The sequence below is a fragment of the Staurois parvus genome, unplaced genomic scaffold (assembly GCF_062004578.1).
Source record: "Staurois parvus isolate SC_StPar_1 unplaced genomic scaffold, SC_StPar_1.0 ptg000287l, whole genome shotgun sequence".
Lineage (NCBI taxonomy): Eukaryota > Metazoa > Chordata > Amphibia > Anura > Ranidae > Staurois > Staurois parvus.
The window spans coordinates 21,407,566-21,426,922 of record NW_028318083.1 but is presented as its reverse complement, the minus strand read 5'-3'; positions in this window follow the sequence as shown (position 1 = coordinate 21,426,922).

Sequence of the window (19,357 nt, the reverse complement as noted above, 5' to 3'; positions counted from 1 at the left end):
TCTAAGGGGACAGGACAACTGCACCGCATCAAAGGGACAATGGATGCAGCAACGTAACGTCAAATCTTGGGTGAGAACCTTTTTACCTTAGCCAGGGCATTGAAAATGGGTTGTGGATGGGTGTTTCAGCATGACAATGACCCAAAACACACGGCCAAGGCAACAAAGGAGTGGCTCAAGAAGAAGCACATTAAGGTCCTGTAATGGCCTAGCCAGTCTCCAGACCTTAATTCGATTGAAAATCTGTGGAGGAAGCTGAAAGTTCGAGTTGCCAAACGACAACCACCAAACCTCAATAACTTGGAGAGGATCTGCCAAGAGGAGTGCGCCTTAATCCCTCCTGAGATGTGTGCAAACCTGGTGGCCAACTACAGGAAACATCTCTGTGATTGCCAACAAGGGGTTTGCCACCTAATACTAAGTCATGTTTTGTGAAGGGGATCAAATACTTATTTCCCTCATGAACATGCAAATCAGTGTATAATTTGTTAGATATGCATTCTTTTGAATTTTTTGTAGCTATTCTGTCTCTCAGTGTTACAATACACCTACCATTCGATTTTTAGACTGATGATTTCTTTGTGAATGGGCAAACATTCAAAATCAGCGGGGGATCAAATACTTCTTTTCTTCACTGTATGACCACCAAAGAATAGTATAAATGTAGGATGTGGACCACCCCCAAGATAAAGGAAAAAAACCTGTAAAAGAAAAGAACATGATACTTTTAGTGGGAAGTCATCATGATGTAGTATATAGCACAGAGATAGCAATGCCTGCTCTATTATGGTGGTTATCTTCAGCTCCTCATTGAGACCAGCTGAAGACAGGGTATCAAGGGCATGGATCCAAAAAGTTTCTCTGTGGCAGAGCCTATGGAAGCGCTCTGCCTCAGGGAGGTCAGAGGGCATGGCCTCAATCACCCAAACCCAGAGTCCAATGGTGGACTTATTATGGACCTCTAATAAGTGTCTAGGGACACTTTGTTCAGCTTTTCCTCCTTTTATTAGGTGATGGTGCTCGCCAAATCTAGAATGGAGGGTAGAGATAGTACGACCTACGTAAAGAAGACCACGTGGACAAGTAAGGCAGTAAACTACAAAACTGGATGAACAGTTGAAAAAATCATTCAGCTTGTACTCCTTGCCTTCAGTACTAAAACCCTTTTGGCCATGCTGGACAATTTGCCAGGCTTTACTACCAGCGCTCCTTCTCCCTACAGCTCTCCTACTGATCAGCTGGCACTTACTCCTACTGCGGATTCACCATCTGGCGACAAGGCGTACTGCACACTTACCCATATGAGCCTGTTTGTCATTTTGAAGATGTGATTTGTTAAACTTACCTTTTTAAACATTAAAGCTGTCACACAGTCTACACTTAGAGGCGCTGTGTCTCTTGCTCTGTTTTTTCTACTTTAGAGTTCTGCTTCACTTTGCCACAGCTTGCCCTGGTATTTTAGACTGATTACCCTCCGCCTGAACTTGGATAACATATCCATCTATAACAAGGCTATGTGGATTGCATATTCTATGCGCCTGTTCACTCCTTTTGCACTTAGTTGTTAGCCTATAGTTTAGCTTTAAAACAGTTCACTAATATTTGTTTGAACATTATTTTTAGCTTTTTGAATGGAGTCCTGCTTTATGACACAGCAAAAATCAGTAATGCTCAGTTGCACATAGAGGAATGTGAGAACCTTATTGGAAACTATTGTGTTGTTTTGATATACTGTCTTCATTTACATTATTCATTATTTAAAAAAAAAGTAAACATATTTTTGGTTTCTTTGTAGCCAAAGGCATGTAAATATAAGATTGTGTGCGTGTGTGTGTAACATTGCACATTTTAATTTGTTTTCCTCTGGGAACTGTTGTGCTTTCTTCAAGGGCCCCAACTTTGCCGGCCAAAGTTTTTTGCTTTTTCATCATTCACTGGCAAGTGGAATAAAACGGGAACTGTTATAAAAAGTTAGAAATGTTTTTATATACTGTTGTTAGGTAAAGCAATTCAGTTCTTTTAATTAGTGATAGTCAGAATACTGCAGGTGTTTAACCATATATCTCTGAGTAAAGTTTTTGTCTTCTTGATTGTTTGTATAAGTACACTCTCTAATCCTCTCTTCTTTTAGGCTATGCTTGGCTGAATAAATTCTTTGAGCCAGAATCAGAAATGTTATTATCATTTTGCAATAACAATCATAAAATGAAACACAGTTGTAGCTCCCTCACATTAAAACAGGAATTCCACCATCAACATAAAAAAACACTTAACCAAAATCAGAATACATACCGTAATAAATACAAAACTCCCAATCCATTTATTCCACAAGACTTCTATCATTTAGGAGTCGTACAGATGGAGGAAAGAAGCTATTCTGCAACCTGGTGGTACGAGAGCTAATACTTATATACCAGACAGCAGCAATGTATACAGACCATTACAAGGATGTGAAGTATCTTCCAATATATTAATCAATCTCCGAGGACACCTCCCCTCCCACATTCCATCAATAATCGGTAGACTAACTCCTGCAATAAACTTCTGTGCTGTTTTTATCACCCTCTCAAATTCCTCAAGGTGTGTCCATAAATGCTGAGTGAGTGAGGTATGTCATTTTGTGCAAACAAATCACAAAGGGGTGCAAAGAAATCACAAAATAGGGGGGGTAGCGCTACGCTTTCAAGTAGTTGCTTTGCTAAAACTAGACCTAAATGCATCTGAGAGGGCCTTCATCCCCTCCTCTATGACTTAGCACCACGTTCCAGAAAGCATAAAGATGGCTCTAATTAGAGTATCATAAATATACTGTAATAAAACTTTTTTTGTAAAATAAAAATATACTAATAATTATTAACATGAATCATAGTAACGTAGAACATCAGTTTATAAACAGTAAAGAAAATTGCAAAATACAATTGACCAAAAAACTATTGTGGTTTATATTTAAAGTCCTTCGGTTTAGATCTCTGAATACATTACAAGTAGATCAAAACATAATGTATGCAAAGTATTACAAATGTATACTTTTTTTAGAGAGAGATGTAGACAAGCCTGTCCCCAGCATGACTTTAAAGAAGAGCCCAGTCTTCTGTAGAGGTCCAACACACCCCCATGCTAAATCAGACCTAGAGTTTGCTATTTGGCAGAGATAATGAGTAGAGATGAGCGAATTATTCAAAAATTCGATTCGGCTGATTCGCCGAATTTGCGGAATAAATTCGATTCGATGTGAATTTATTCGCTGCGAATTTAACTTATTAAAAGGGTTTCTAGGCTTCAGAGAGCCTTTATATTAGTGCAGAACACTGTACCTTTAATTTAAATGCCCTTGGAGTCTGCTGGGGAAGAGAAATAATACTGTCAGTCAGTATGACATGCAGATGAGTGCCGTCGATCTTAGAATCACCGCACACTTCACTCATTTGGGCAGTCACGGGGCACGACGAAGAAGATGAAGAAGAAGATGAAGAAGAAGAAGAAGATGAAGAAGAAGAGGAAGATGAAGAAGATGAAGAAGATGAAGAAGAAGAAGATGAAGAAGAAGAAGAAGATGAAGAAGAAGAAGATGAAGAAGAAGATGATGAAGAAGATGATGATGAAGAAGATGATGAAGAAGAAGATGATGAAGAAGAAGAAGATGAAGAAGATGAAGAAGAAGAAGATGAAGAAGAAGAAGAAGAAGATGATGAAGAAGAAGAAGAAGAAGATGAAGAAGAAGAAGAGGATGAGGAAGAAGAAGAAGAGGATGAGGATGAAGAAGAAGAAGAAGAAGAAGAGGATGAAGAAGAAGAAGAAGATGAAGAAGAAGATGATGAAGAAGATGATGAAGAAGAAGATGATGAAGAAGAAGATGATGAAGAAGATGAAGAAGAAGAAGATGAAGAAGAAGAAGGAGAAGAAGATGAAGAAGAAGAAGAAGATGAAGAAGAAGAAGAAGATGAAGAAGAAGAAGAAGAAGATGAGGATGAGGAAGAAGAAGAAGAGGATGAGGATGAAGAAGAAGAAGATGAGGATGAAGAAGAAGAAGAAGAAGAAGAAGATGAGGATGAAGAAGAAGAAGATGAGGATGATGAAGAAGAAGAAGATGAAGAAGAAGAAGAAGAGGATGAGGAAGAAGAAGAAGAGGATGAGGATGAAGAAGAAGAAGAAGATGAAGAAGAAGATGATGAAGAAGATGATGAAGAAGAAGATGATGAAGAAGAGGAAGATGAAGAAGAAGAAGATGAAGAAGAAGAAGAAGAAGATGAAGAAGAAGATAATGAGGATGAAGAAGAGGATGAGGATGAAGAAGAAGAGGAAGAGGATGAGGATGAAGAAGAAGAAGAGGATGAGGATGAAGAAGAAGAAGAGGATGAGGATGAGGATGAAGAAGAAGAAGAAGAAGAAGAAGAAGAAGTAGCATGAAAATAAGAAGAATTCCAGTACAGCAAAAAGTGTATCTGCAGAGAGCTCCGCTATTTCTGACAGTTCTCTGACAGTTCCTTCACATTTACAGCGGTTGAAACATTGTATCTATTTGTTTCCGAATAAAAACATCTGTATCCTAAATGGAAACAAATAGATACAATGTTTCAACCGCTGTAAATGTGAAGGAACTGTCAGAGAACTGTCAGAAATAGCGGAGCTCTCTGCAGGGACACTTTTTGCCGGCTGTAGAAGGGATGAAAATCGGCCGATCGGGAAAAATTCGATTCGTGCATCCGAAGTTTGCTAATTTTCGGATTCGGTGCGAATCGAATTTTTCCTAATATTCGAAACGAATTCCACTTCGCCAAGTTCGATTCGCTCATCTCTAATAATGAGCTTTGCTGATTGCTGAAAAATAGGTCTGACTAAGCATGGGGCATATCAGACCTCTGCTAAGAGTTCACTGCTTCCACACGGAGAACAAGAGTGTTTTTCTGCAGTGTCTCTGTAAGACTTTGCACAACTTTTGTTTTGATGCACCTAGCTTGTAGTCCCTTTTATGTTTGCTAAGTATAATCTGCATGGAAATACCTTTTTGCATTGTTTTATCTGTGATCATGTGACTGCTACCCACCAATTCTAGCCCAGCATGTATTGAGCAGCAGGTGGAGATTTCCTTGATCACTGATGTCAAGACAGGAAGTGACAGTGAGGGGTCTACATGCCTATTTGCACAAAGTGATGATTGAATACCAATGCATGTACATTGTAGAAGCTCAAATTACCAGAACATGCACAATAGCCAATCTGCAAAGACCAAGAAGTAAACAGTTGTATGTGGATAGGTAGGGGCTATAACAATTGCATATAATAAATTATTAAAAAACATATGAATAATGCAGTGAACTCTCTACATCATCTTTCAGATGATGTTCTAATACAAAAAACAATATATAATGAACATTATAGTGACAGTGCCATGAAGATGTAGTCCCGTAGACCGAAAATGTGCCCTTTCACCACGTGCAGGCAGTAAGTGAATGGTTCACTCACCAGAAAAAATAGACCTCGGTTAAGGTGGTCAGATCGGCTTTGTTATCATAGATGTGGACGACCAACAACAGGATCTCCTAAAACAAACCTCCCAGTCTCCTTGTAGGGGATAAGGATCCAAGAAATCAAGGATAACTGCCCCTGGTTGGATGGTCATATACTTTCTGGATATGTCAGTAGTAGATAGATTCGAGAGTATCCTCAAAGTGAAGGTGGTGCTCCAAGTATCTCCAGTAAGATGAAGTGTTATTAGCCAACAGGAAGCCAACATTTGGTTACTGAGCCTCAGCTTGCTCTGGGCTGTGCTGCTCACAGGTTTAATGATAAGCATTCCAATCAGGGTGGGATAAAATGTCACCTGGTGTTTAAGTGTGTCACTTTATATGGGCAGCTTTTATGGTTTGGTTAGTTAGGCGCCACAATATTCCAAATAGTTAAACAGTTGTATGTAATTGAATGTGGTTGAAGCTCAGAATACTGCCTGTATGCCAACCCCCCCCCCCCCCCCCCCCAAAAAAAAAAAAACGGAAAAAAAAACTCTGATGGCCTCAGATTTTCTGAGTGAATACTGATGCTCTGAAACTTCTGGGCATAATGGATCAGCCACTTAAACATCAGCAGAGAAGCATTGTTGACCAAGCACCAGAGACCAGGTTCAAAGAAGGGAGAAGACAGGATTCCAAGGTAGTTTATTTGCCTTCGCTTATGCTGGTATAAATTAGCATACTAGGAATGTGTATAGATTATAGAATGCTTGCATATCACCTTTTTAATTTTTTCTGGGAATACTCTTTAATTAAAAAATAGTTATCTGTAAATAATTTAATCATGTCAACAGCATCAATATCATTTCTAGAGGAGGTGAAGTTACGTAGACTGATGCAGCTTTTCTGCTAAAATTGGCTTCATAAGTGTTGTGAGCATTCCGAGAATCAGAAAATGAACAATACCCATGACAGAGACAGAAATACAGTTATTCCTTTTTTTTCATTGTGTGCTGCTTTACATTCATCTGTGAATTGTTGTATTTCTCAAGTTTAAATATGTTGTTTAGTTTTGGATAGAGTGGTGAGGGTTTATTACCTCTATAAGGTTCTACTGTATCTTTTACTGTCTCTGAACCTGCTAGGGAGATAAACTCTCTTACCAGTTGCCACAAGAACAGGGGTAGAGGGGAAGATCTCCAATGGAGGCACTTGTTACATTGACAAATCTTTAAGATGGCATTCCCTCATTCTTGAGAGATTTTCTCAAATTTTCTGTGGTGTCTATAGGACAAGAAGTAAAGGAAAATTGGGACAGAGATCTCAAAAAGGAACTCTGACAGGTGTTTTACCATTCTCTACTCCATTAGTTAAAGCTTCTCCATAATACATTATAGTTTTTCCATGATGGTTGTATTTTCCTCATGCCAAAAAGTAACTTCAAGCAACCCTGATAATGAAATTCAAGTGAAATTGCAAATATTACAGGGTTTTTTTGCCCAATAATAAAACCAAAATTAATTTTTAAAATTATTTGTTATCATAAGAGATAACCACCTTAGAAAAGACTAAGGAATATACCATTTAAATTACAGGCAACATAAAGCAAATATCTTCATATATTAAAATCATACTGTACTATGTTTGTTTCTAAAGTAAAAAAAAATAAATATACTGTGCATAATCTGCAGGTGTAGCTCTACCCCAGAGGAGCCACTGGTTTGTGTGCATTCCTCTGCCCTGCACCAAGGATGACCCACCCTGTACCTATACCCAAATAACATTGACAAACCTGTAAACAGTTATTTTTATTAAACTAGGAAGCCCTGTAAAAAGAAGTTAGGTTAGGCAAAGATAGCAAAGACCATGAATACAGTGTGGATAAAAGCATTCTCAAATAACTGTACTATACAGTGCCTAGAAAAAAGTATTCATACCCCTTGAAATTTTCCACATTTTATCATGTTACAACTCAAAACGTAAATGTATTTTCTTGGGATTTTATATGACAGACCAACACAAAGTGGCACATAATTGTGAAGTGGAAGGAAAATGGTTTTCAACATTTTTTACAAATAAATATGTGAAAAGTGTGGTGTGCATTTGTATTCAGCCCCCCAGAGTCAATACTTTGTAGAACCACCTTTCACTGCAATTACAGCTGCAAGTCTTTTTGAGGATGTCTCTACCAGCTTTGCACATCTAGAGATTGAAATTTTTGCCCATTCTTCTTTGCAAAATAGCTCAAGCTCTGTCAGATTGGATGGAAAGCGTCTGTGAACAGCAATTTTCAAGTCTTGCCACAGATTCTCAATTGGATTTAGGTCTGGACTTTGGCTGGGCCATTCTAACACATGAATATGCTTTTATCTAAACCATTCCATTGTAGCTCTGGCTGTATGTTTAGGGTCGTAGTATTGCTGGAAGGTGAACCTCCGCCCCAGTCTCAAGTCTTTTCCAGTCTCTAACAGGTTTTCTTCTAAGATTGCCCTGTATTTGGCTCCATCCATCTTCCCATCAACTCTGACCAGCTTCCCTGTCCCTGCTGAAGAAAAGCATCCCCACAACATGATGCGGCCACCACCATGTTTCACAGTGGCGATGGTGTTTTCAGGGTGCTGTGCAGTGTTAGTTTTCTGCCACACAGAGCATTTTGCTTTTAGTCCAAAAAGTTAAATTTTGGTCTCATCTGACCAGAACACCTTCTTCTACATGATTGCTGTGTTCCCCACATGACTTCTCACAAATTGCAAACGGGATTTCTTATGGCTTTCTTTCAACAATGGCTTTCTTCTTGCCACTCTTTCATAAAAGCCAGATTTGTGGAGAGCACAACTAATAGTTGTCCTGTGGACAGATTCTCCCACCTGAGCTGCAGATCTCTGCAGCTCCTCCAGAGTTACCATGGGCCTCTTGGCTGCTTCTCTGATTAATGCTCTCCTTGCCCGGCCTCTCAGTTTAGGTGGATGACCATGTCTTGGTAGGTTTGCAGTTGTTTCATACTCTTTCCATTTTTGAATGATGGATTGAACAGTGCTCCATGAGATGTTCAAAGCTTGGGATATATTTTTATAACCTAACCCTGCTTCAAACTACTCCACAACTTTATCCCTGACCTGTCTGGTGTGTTCCTTGGCTTTCATGATGCTGTTTGTTCACTAATGTTCTCTAACAAACCTCTGAGGGCTTCACAGAACAGCTGTATTTATACTGAGATTAAATTACACACAGGTGGACTCTATTTACTAATTAGGTGACTTCTGAAGGCAATTCATTCCACTAGATTTTAGTTAGGGGTATTAGAGTAAAGGTGGCTGAATACAAATGCACGCCACATTCTTCACATATTTATTGTAAAAAATGTTGAAAACCATTTATCATTTTCCTTCCACTTCACAATTATGTGCCACTTTGTGTTGGTCTATCACATAAAATCCCAATAAAATACATTTACATTTTTGGTTGTAAATTGACAAAATGTGGAAAATTTCAAGGGGTATGAATACTTTTTCTAGGCACTGTATATAAAAGAATAATAGTCTAAGAATCTCAGTTTTGTCTCACTGTTCACATAGTTTCACTGGCAAGTGAAACAAACAACTAAAGACCTGCCAGCACTGAAGCCAATTCAGGAAGGACTGTTCCCCACTGGGAGCATTTATGGTCACAAGGTCAACAAGCATTCCTGTCCCCTCTGGCAGATCTCCTCAGCAGACAACAGAAAAGGTACCCACAGACAAATAAACACATCGATGTGGCCCACAGGCCTCCCACCACCCTATTAGCTTTGGTGGAGTCTTGTCCTGGGAGACCACTCCCTCATTCAGGCTTGTTATGGATAAGAACAAAATCACAGCTTCTGAAGGGAGTCAGAAGAAAGGTAGCCAATATGGCATTGAGCCTACTTCTTCAGCCTGCACCTCTGTAAGCATTGGTGGAAATTGGAGTATTGTACCTGGCTTCCAGGCTCAGTCTGGCTCTCACGGTCACACACAGCCTTCTACAGCTGTCCCACTTAGTCTTCAGGTCCTGACTGCTCTAACGCTCTCCTTGCTGTGAGCGGGCATACTTGGTCTAGTAGCAAGGCAACCAATAGCAAGTCCTCCCAGCCCCAGTGGTCAGTCAAGTTCCTCCCTTGACCCATTGCTAGAGGCAGGAACTCCTTCTTAGCTGCAGCGGCAGCTAGCAATATCCTTCATAGTTCAGGAATATTCTACGCATAAGAGTGACTTAAGGAGCTATTACATGCACATTCCTACAAGTGAGGCAGTCCATCATAGTAATGGGTCAATAGAAATGTGAGGTGGTAAAACCTAACAACTAGCAACTCACAGTGGGTTGGAACTTTGTCAGAGTGGCACAGCATTCTATCATATATGCAGGATTTTTAAGGCTGCTGAACATGAAGCAGATTTCTTGTGTGGGAATAATAGCTGCTAATATTAGGACATTTGGGGGTTTATTTACTAAAGCTGGAGAGTCCAAAATCAGACTCCCTTCTGCATAGAAACCAATCAGCTTCTAACCTCAGCTTGTTCAATGAAGCTTTGGCAATGAAACCTGGAAGCTGATTGGTTTCTATGCAGAAGGGAGTCTGATTTTGGACTCTCCAGCTTTAATAAATAAACCCCTTGGTGTCTGAGAACATAAATTAATATTTCATGACTGATTAGCATACCTTATTTTTTGTGTTATGTACCTATTGAAAATGATGGTGTTTCATTCCTGATGCTTGTTTCAGCCTGCTTGAACAAATTAGCTTACCATACAAATTACCTCCTCTGCCTGTTAACATCATCTCTTACAAGAAGCTGAATTACATGCACCAAGCAGCAGCTTATTGCCACAATTAGAACCATTGTGTGTACCTTAAAAAAGGCAAACTTCCCCAATTACAGACTCTTATGGCTGTTGGGCATGACCAATCCATTGCTGGGCTGGGTGCTGGAATTAATAGATGTTCCAGCCCCAACAACTATTGGCACTCACACTTTGAAGATATGCTGCACAAAAGGATCTAGCTGCAATCACAACTGCTTTAGCAGCTGGAGCATTGAACGAGTCATCAAGACACAAGCCTTCATTTAAAGTAAATTCTACTATTAAGGGAAAAAATAAGGTCCATAAAAAAATAGTATAGCATATACAATTGCTATACAAGCCATATAGTAATTTATTTTTATTAAAAATTATCTTTTCTATTCAAACTGCAGCCTGTGTAATTTTCTGTAAATCCAATGCAATATAGCTCCTGAAAGCATTCTGTACACAGTTGGTGTACAGAACACCCCAAAAAATGTTATTTTCTGTTTGTGTGAAGAACTCTGTGTGACAAACGCGGCGTCAGACCCCTGACCTTCTCACCAAACTCGTGACCGAAGGACTAGCCAATCTAAAACTGCAATGTCACGTGCGTAACAATGCCACACCCAGCTGCACCCTGCACAAAGATTTTACAGCTAATGGATCACCAATCGATGTCCGGCAGCCTGAATGTGCTTGTTACTGGGTCAGGTTAATTACGCAATTTACCCTTCACACTGCCACCACCTCCTTTTTGTACAGAGAAAGAGGAAACTCAGTGATATCAGCAATAACACTATATTAGTTGAGATAATCATCTGTATAACACTATCACCACAGACCGGTTATACAGAGGGTTAAACAAACACAGTAGCGCTCTTTAGAGGCAGGAATTCGTAAATTGCATTAAGGAGCTTTAGAAAGAGTTCAACACTTTCAGAAAGAAAGATTTATTACTAAAAGGTCAAAAGGGTGCAATAAAAATATTTACAGAAAAAAGATGTAACCAATATATATATAAATATACAGAGAACAACAGCACAGAAAAAAAGTAACATAAAGGAGGTTATAGGGTTAAAGTACTTGCCAATCAGCCTTGGGTTTGCAGATCAAGTTTCAGAGCGAAAGGGCTGTCTCCCAAGTTGGTTCTGATGTTAATTGGGAGAATTATTCAACGTCCCTCTCTTAAGCCTGACAGCCCATTTTGTGGTTTCCTAGCAGGGGGTGTCTCTGAAGTAAAGGACCAATGCCCCATTTAGGGAGGGAAGGTCTGGGCATAGACCTAAACTAGAGCCAAAATCTCTTCTAGTTCATATTTTGGCTCATAACTTTTCCTATGCATAAGTGACATTCCACCCGTGGGTAGATTACTATGCAGATGCATCTGAGGAACGGGTAGATATGAAATATGAAATTATATACTAAATGGGTCAAGAGATGTACTTTTCTGCTTTCCTAGGTATTCCAGTCAGGGAGTATGATCTATCAAACTGTTTGTCTTCGCGTGAGCAATCTGAAGATAGGCCTGGTTTTTATGTCAGTCTCTCATATTCCAAGATATGAGGCATAGGGGAAAAAATGAATTTTAAAAGTGTTATCTGGTTCGTTCTCCTCTGGAATATCTTTTAACTCCTGGGAAGGCTTGCGTTATCTTTTACGATGTGCTAGATTGCACAGCTTTCTTAGACAGCCAGGCGCTCAGCTCAGAGAGGTTTTATAGCTCGGGCTCCCTGCTGGGCCCTGGCCTGCCTGTGACACTTCCAACACACACACCGGCCAAATGTCACTGTGACTCTCAGAGAGGGAGGGGGAGAATGAGGGGAGAACATGGAGAATTCTTAACAAAATGGAGGGTTAGAGCAAGATGGTTGAATCGCATCCATCTCTGTGTGTACGCTTGCTACACTCTGCACTAAGACACAATTCAGATTTTAGACATCCTGTGAAACAAAAATGCAATTTTTGGTGAAATACTCCCTAAGGGTTAGGTACTTTTAAAACAATGCAGACACTGCAACTTTTCTCATCACAATGCAGAAAGTTCATCAGCTGATTAAAATTAATTAGTCACTCTCATTCATAATCATCAGCCAAAGGACATAGTGGGAGAAAAGCTTTTCCTTCAGTACAGAAACAAGCAGGAGTCTGCAACAAAGTTTGTTAAAATCCTTGATCACTCAGAGGGGATGGTTTTGTGCTCAACAAAAGTCGATTTCTCTTTAAATATGGAATAAATCACACTCAGTGACATTTGTGCTCAAGTATGCTTTTGAATTGTCAGTCTGAAATGTCTTAAAGAGGGCCTGTATTTTTGCACTTCATAATATAAAAGCACTGTAAAACACAGAAATTGGAACCCTTTGCCACATTGAAGATTCAAGAGATCTAGTGAAAAAATCTCATCACCAGAGTCCTTGAGAGATTAGCTAAATTTAAAATTTAACTTGAACTAAAACTTTTTGAATCGATCAGTTACAGAGTTTATACTGCCATCTGCATTACTATTAGAGAGATTTTCCCTCATTTCTGGTCACCAACGCAGACACTGACAAAACAAAATGACTTAGAAAAAGAATTTATAGCATTGTTTTTATTGCTCTCTGTGCCATTTTTTCCCAGTGACAAATTTACATTCTTGACATCACCCAAATAGGAAGTAAGGGGAAATCTCCCCAATGAACACCCTTGGGAAATAAAATTTTAAGCATTTTGAATTCTTCTTCACACTGTCCAAAACTAAAAAGGCTTTAGATTGTTTTTGAGTTAAAATTATATGAATAATTAATACACTTGTGTTGACAGTTTTCACTTCCTAAAAATATTTTTTTTAATCTCTTTAAATACTGTATTTTATAGCCCCTGAGTCATGTTTGCATGTATATATGCACTCATATTTGTATGCTTTTGGCACTGTTCATTCTGAACACAGCATTATTCTGTATGTTTGGATTTTGTAGACAATTTTATATGACTTTACATAGTCTTAAAGACTGCATCAGCCATTTTATTACTGTATTACCAATATATCATGGCATACTAATGGTAGCCATGTGCAATTTAATATAATAACATCCACAAAATACGGTAGGTTCAAGGACATCATTTAAACTATTTCCAATTTAATATCAAATAATGAAAGAGGAACTATATGAACTGTCAGAGCACAGTTTGAATGCTGGTACATTAAATGTCCACTGTTACAATCATGTCATGCTCTACTTGTTAAATGTTGTGTTTTTATGCTATAAGCATAATAACATTTCAAAGGAAATCAAATTCTCCCAGCCTAGCTGCATGGTGTGAGACCATCTTAAACAGAATAGAAAGTGGTTGCTGCAGTAACAGTATACATATTTGGAAATCTAAATATAAAGCCATATGGATTTGTAATTTGTAGTAGAAGTACATATGTTCACAAATACGTTTTAAATATTAAAATATCTATATACACAATACATGTAATCACTTTGTCATGATGAACAGCAGTACTAAGTGCCACTAATTGTGCCTCTTTACTAAATGGGATGAAGCAAGGAATTCCTAAAACAATTCCTAGTAGTATAAATGAACAATGCAAAGTTGGAGGAATGTACCGTATAACCCAGAAATATAAGTGCAGCAATATTTGGTACGTGGTGTGCTGTTAAAATGGTAGAAGTGCAATAAGTTTTTTGCATATTTGATCTTTATGGTTCAAGCACCTGTAGGAGCTTACCTACATTCCTTTGTGCAAGAAAGTAATCAATTTGTCTCAGAAATTTTGTATGCTGTTGGCTGCTAAAAAGAGTTATGATTCCTGATAGAACTCTGCAAAATCCCAGAACTTGAGTGGGAGGGTGCAACAAGCTCTTTTTAACTACTTGAGGATTTGAAATGTAGGAGATATGCCCTAAAAAGAAGGTAATGACGTTTTTAGGGTATGTCTCCTATGCTCAGCTCTTCTCCCCATGCTGACCCTCCCCTGCCACTATTGCCAGCAATTACAGGCTGTCAAAATGAGAGCCAGGGATTGTTGTGTATTACACAGCAGGAGTGGCAGTCAAAATGCCACTGATGTGTAAAATGACAATTGGAAATAGTTCGTAAGCATCATTAAGTAATACAGACCTTTGATCTGCATAGTTAAGAAACCTTACAAGTAACAAAATTAAATTTCCAAAAGTATATTACTATATAACCTCTATTACCTCTTAGGTCTTAGCCCTAATTAGCTATTTCCTCCCCTTTTCCACTTAGCTATTATTTTTCTGCTGATTTTTTAGAGTTCCCTGTAATGTTTATGTTTTTCCATTTTATTTGTTTTGAAGTTTTTCAGTGTCGCATTGAAAAATGCAAATAACTTTGCAAATAACTTTGCTATGATTTATATAAGTAACATAATTTTAGTAAAATTTTAAATGTAACAATTTATAGAACAAAATGTAACAGTAATTTTTTTAAAAAATAACATTAATCAAAATACATAAACTTGCTCATAGCGGGAATGTAAAATTGCTCTGATCCTTAAAGCAGAGCTCCACCTAAAAGGGGAAGTTCTGCTTTAAGGCTTTATCCCCTGCTCCCCATTTAGGATTGGCACCAGGGGTGGACTGACCATTTGGAAACTCGGGCACTGCTTGAGGGCCCGGGGTCAGTAGGGGGCCCCATGAGATGCCCCTGGTACCTTTTTCATAGGCTTTTTTGAGTTTGGGCAAGGACACAGGGGCCCCATGATCCCCTATTGCCCGGAGGCCCCATGAGTTGTCAGTCTGCCCCTGATTGGCACCTTTGTAGGGCGGGTACCTGAATTTGACAGGTACCCGCTCCCACTTCTGCTGCGATTGCCTAAGGCAGTGATGGGGAACCTATGGTACGCATGCCAGAGCTGTCACGCAGAGCCATATCAGTGGGCACGCCAGGAAGAAGAGGAAGATGAGCGCACACAAACCATGCACACTGACCAGCCATCCAGATCTCATCCACACCACACTCCCCCTTCGAACTACATCTCCCACATGTCTCTTGGGCCAGGGTGGGCGTGGATGAGAGGAAGCGGCTCCCATATTGCTCTGGCGCCAGGAGTGACATATATCTGGGGATGGGCGTGGATGAGAGGAAGCGGCTCCCACACTGCTCTAGGGCCAGTGGTGATGTGTCTAGCATCAATGAAAGGAAGCGACTCCCATACTGTTCTGGGGCCAGGGGCTACATGTTCAGTGTGGATGGGAATGAGCTGCTGGGTTGGAAGCCCCACCGACACTGCCAGAGGTGAGATTAACTGCTTCCCTACCACGCTATAGCCAAAAGATGGCTACAGCGCGGTTGTCTAGTTCTGGGAGGGCGTCCATGGACGTCCTCCCAGAACATGCCCCCTGTGCGTCACCCAGTGGCGCACCCCCAGCACTGTCGGTGATAAGGTTGTGCTGCAGTTTGGGCACTTGGGCTCAAAAAGGTTCGCCATTACTGGCCTAAGGCGATCAGAAGCGGAAGGTGTCCTCCCTCCCTCCCCATAGTCTTCTGGGACACGTGACAGGTCCCAGGACACGTGACAGGTCCCAGAAGACTACGAGGCCATTCACAAAGCACAGCGCTTCTCTTGCATATGCAGCAGGCACCCGGATGTGAAGGCGCAAGCTGTCACAGCTGGGTGCCCACACTGAAGATGCCGGCACCGGGGAGAGAAGACGGCCGGTGAAACCAGCCGTGGTGAGGAGGTTTTCACACAACTTTATCCAAGATTTCTGACATTTTTCCAATTGAATCAAATTAGAAAAGTGGGAGAAAACTGTGGGAATTGTGTCTGAAAATCTTTAAAATAAACATAGTGTTACATGGTCAACATTTGTGCAAGCTGAAATATACAAAACATTTACTATATATTTGGGAATATTCTCTGCAATAATCTTTATGTCTTAGAGACAATTGAGATTTTTTTTACTGTGTGTAAAGTTACCTTTGCTTGCCAGTCAATCAATATTAAGAAAATTACTCAGCACCCTTGATGCCATGGGATACTGCAGAAATAACTCAATTTGCAACTGTCAATTGAATGGTTTAAGTTATCTTTGGTGTACTGTGTGTCAGATGTTAATTAACATTCCCAAAAGCAAAGAACATTTACTAGCATATGCAGAAGTCATATTAAAAAAAAAATTAAACTGTATTTCATATGATCAATGGCTCTCTATTAGCACTTGTAATAATAAATAACTGCACTAGACAGGGTTGTCCAATGTCCCCCTTGCTATTTAATATCACTCTTAAACCTTTTATCAGAACTATTAAACTAATGGTTCCAAAAGGGTTCAAAATTTTCAGCTAGAGAATATTGCATATACAGTATATAAAGATTGCATCTTGTACAGATGATATGATATTTTTTACATATCAACCATTTACATTCCAAATTTGCTTTCACCTTTTCGGTCAAATGCATATTTTTTTCAAAATTTTAAGATACACACAATGGTTAAGATCTGTAGGTATGATCACCAAAATGTACGATGTATAAATATCCAAAGTATCATTGCAAGCAAAAATCACAGTACAACACATACAAAAACTGAGAAAGTTTACCGAGCTGAAAGACAATTATGAGGATTATTTTAATTGCAAAAAGCAAAGTAACAACTCTTGCTTTCAACTTTTGATACTTTTGGTTATTTATCTAATTTGAAAATAAATAATAAAAAATTGGAAACACTTAACCTCTCACTAACAGGTGAGTCTTTATCCTCTGTTAAACAATCCTGCCCCTTTAACCACTTGCCTACCAGGCACTTATACCCCCTTATTTACCAGGCCAATTTTCAGCTTTCAGCGCTGCCGCACTTTGATTGACAATTGCGCGGTCATGCAACATTGTACCCATATGAAATTTTGATCATTTTTTTCTCACAAATAGAGCTTTCTTTTGGTGGTATTTAATTGCCACTGGGCGCTTTACTTTTTGCGCTAAAAATAAAAAAATTGTAAAAAATTTGAAAAAAAAAAGTTTCTTTGTTTCTATTATAAAATTTTTCAAACAGGTATTTTTTCTCCTTCACTGATGTGTGTTGATGAGGCAGCACTAATGGGCACTGATAGGCGGCACTAATGGGCACTGATAGGCAGCACTAAAGGGCACTGATAGGCAGTACTAATGAGGTGGCACGAATAGGCGGCACTGATAGACAGCACTAATGAGTTGTCACGGATAGGCGGCACTAATATGCAGCACTGATAGGCGGCACTGATAGGTGACATTGATGATGGGTACTGATAGACGGCACTGACTGGCATCACTGCTGGGCACTGACTGGCGGCACTGACTGGCACAACCCCTGGGCACTGACTGGCAGCACTGCTGGGCTGCACTGGTGGGTGGCACTGGTGGGCAACACTGGTGGGTGGGCACAGGTGGGTGGCACTGGTGGGCACAGGTGGGTGGGCACAGGTGGGTGGCACTGCTGGGCACAGGTAGGTGGCACTGCAGAGTGGAACAGGTGGGTGCACTGCTGGGCACAGGTGGGTGCACTGCTGGGCACAGGTGGGCGGAGCTGGTGGGCGCACTGCTGGGCACAGGTGGGCGGAACTTGCGGGTGGCACTGCTGGGCACCGATCATCAGGGCACTGATCATCAGTGCCCTGATGATCGGTGCCGATCCCCGCTCTGACAATTGCCGGTTCTCGGCAGTACTTTCCTCACGATCTGACAGCGTGAGGAAAGTGCAGCCGAGAACCGGCACTTGCATTTCCCTCTGATCAGCGTGTCATTGGACACCGCTGATCACGTGGTAAAAGGCCGCTGTGATTGGCCTTTTACCACATCACGTGATCAGCTGTGTCCGTAGGACACAGCGATCATGGAGATCGCCGGGTGCGAGCCCCCTGGGGCGCGCAGGAGAGCGCGTTCTGGGAGGACGTCATATGACGTCCACTCAGAACTGACCGGCCGCAGTGCAGCCGTCATTCGGCTATCTGCGGTCGGCAGCTAGTTAAATAGGTCTCTAGGGCAATAAGATATCTTGGAGTTTGGCTCACACCAAATATGACCCAAATTTTTTACAAAAACTTACAACCCCTATTAAATGAAATAGAAACAGATTTAAAGAGAAGGGAAATTTGTTTTTTTCTATTGTTTTAGAAGAGACGCCAAACTTAAAATGGCGGTGTTACCTAAATTATTATGTTTATTATTAAAACACCAATGTTCTTTTTTTTAAAAAAAAACTTCAGTCTCTAGAGAACAAATTCTTTTGGGCTAATAAAATTCTAAAAATTACACTCAAAACAGTTAGCAAAGGTAAACTGCAAGCAGATATGGGTTTACCTGAATTTCAGAATTATTACCTTGTCACACATTTAACATGAATTATAGATTTGAATTGTCATTATGTTAAGAAAGATTGGGTCCATTTGGAATGTGTACAATCACAACCACCTTTCAAATATCTTCCTTGGATAACTTGGTCACCTACGTCTTTTCCTTATACAACATCCTTTAATGGGACCTACTCTAGTCAATCATTTTCCTTTAGATCAAATTATAATCATATATTGGCCTTGAATTGTTTATTTTTACACATTCAATCTAATATACTTATTGTCTATTCTATGATATTGAACGTAGGGAATCAGACAGATATAAGAATATATAGGACGATGCTCTACAGGTAAAATGTTCTGAAAAACAATGGGAAAAAGCTTGCATGTTAGTGCATAAATGCTCTATCAGCACCCGATTACAAGAAACTTCTTATAAATGTCTTACCCATTTGTATACTTGTATACTTCTACAAAAATGAAAAAACGTACCCACTGGCATCAGATTTACACTATATTGCCAAAAGTATTGGGACACCTGCCTTTACACGCACATAAACTTTAGTGGAATCCCATTCTTAGTCCATAGGGTTCATTACTGAGTTGACCCACCTTTTACAGCTATAACAGCTTCAACTCTTCTGGGAAGGCTGTCCACAAGGTTTAGGAGTGTGTCTATGGAAATGTTTGACCATTCTTCCAAAAGCTCATTTGTGAAGTCAGACAGTGATGTCAGACAAGAAGGCCTGACTTGCAGTCTCAGCTCTAATTCATCCCAAAGGTGTTCTATTGGGTTGAGGTGCAGGCCATTCAAGTTCCTCCAT